The sequence below is a fragment of the Triticum dicoccoides genome, unplaced genomic scaffold (assembly GCF_002162155.2).
Source record: "Triticum dicoccoides isolate Atlit2015 ecotype Zavitan unplaced genomic scaffold, WEW_v2.0 scaffold48081, whole genome shotgun sequence".
Classification (NCBI taxonomy): Eukaryota; Viridiplantae; Streptophyta; class Magnoliopsida; order Poales; family Poaceae; genus Triticum; species Triticum dicoccoides.
The window spans coordinates 1-1,164 of NW_021275752.1; the positions used below are offsets into that span (position 1 = coordinate 1).

The window sequence follows — 1,164 nt, forward strand, 5'->3', positions numbered from 1 at the left end:
CCACTACAAAGACGATTCTACTTTTCTTTGCCCGCCGCTACACGCGTGAATAATGACCAACGAGCTAAAACTTACCGCAAACGTGCAAAATAATAAAACGTGGTAAATATATGTCGCGGCCGTGAATTTTATTTTGCACGCCGTGCAAATTTTTTTTAGAAAGGGAATGCAACACAAGGACTTCCCAGGAGGTCACCCATCCTAGTACTACTCTCGCCCAAGAACGCTTAACTTCGGAGTTCTGATGGGATCCGATGCTTTAGTGCTGGTATGATCGCATCCAACATGTTACCCCCGTCTTCGTCCCTTATGCTTACCCCTCCCAGCTGTTGGGGAACGTAGCAGAAATTCAAAAATTTTCCTACGTAACACCAAGATCTATCTATGGAGAGACCAGCAACGAGTAGAAAGGAGAGTGCATCTACATACCCTTGTAGATAGCTAAGCGGAAGCGTTCAAGTGAACGGGGTTGATGGAGTCGTACTCGTCGTGATTCAGATCACCGATGATCAAGTGCCGAACGGACAGCACCTCCGCGTTCAACACACGTACAGCTCGGTGACGTCTCCCACGCCTTGATCCAGCAAGGGGAGAGGGAGAGGTTGAGGAAGACTCCATCCAGCAGTAGCACAACGGCGTGGTGGTGATGGAGGAGCGTGGCAATCCTGCAGGGCTTCGCCAAGCACCTACGGGAGAGGAGGAGGTGTCACGGGAGGGAGGGAGGCGCCAAAGGCTCAGGTATGGATGCCCTCCCTCCCCTCCACTATATATAGGGGCAGGGGAGAGGGGGGAGGCGCAGCCTTGCCCCCTCCTCCAAGGAAGGGGTGCCGCTAAGGAGGGGGGAGGAGTCCATCCTCCCCAAGGCACCTCGAAGGTGCCTTCCCCCTTTAGGACTCTCCCCTTTTTCCTTTATCTTGGCGCATGGGCCTCTAGGGGCTGGTGCCCTTGGCCCATGTAGGCCAAGGCGCACCCCCTACAGCCCATGTGGCCCCCCGGGGCAGGTGGCCCCACCCGGTGGGCCCCCGGGACCCTTCCGGTGGTCCCGGTACAATACCGATGACCCCGAAACTTGTCCCGATGGCCGAAGCAGGACTTCCTATATATAAATCTTTACCTCCGGACCATTCCGGAACTCCTCGTGACGTCCGGGATCTCATCCGGGAC

At 55.5% G+C, this 1,164-nt stretch overlaps 1 non-coding gene across 1 annotated transcript; it reads right to left on the minus strand.

Moving 5' to 3' along the window:
• Positions 1 to 163: 163 nt before the first annotated feature.
• Positions 164 to 282, minus strand: LOC119346741. The gene has a single exon (XR_005167905.1). It is a non-coding gene; the product is annotated as a 5S ribosomal RNA (ribosomal RNA).
• Between the last annotated feature and the right edge of the window lie 882 nt (positions 283 to 1,164).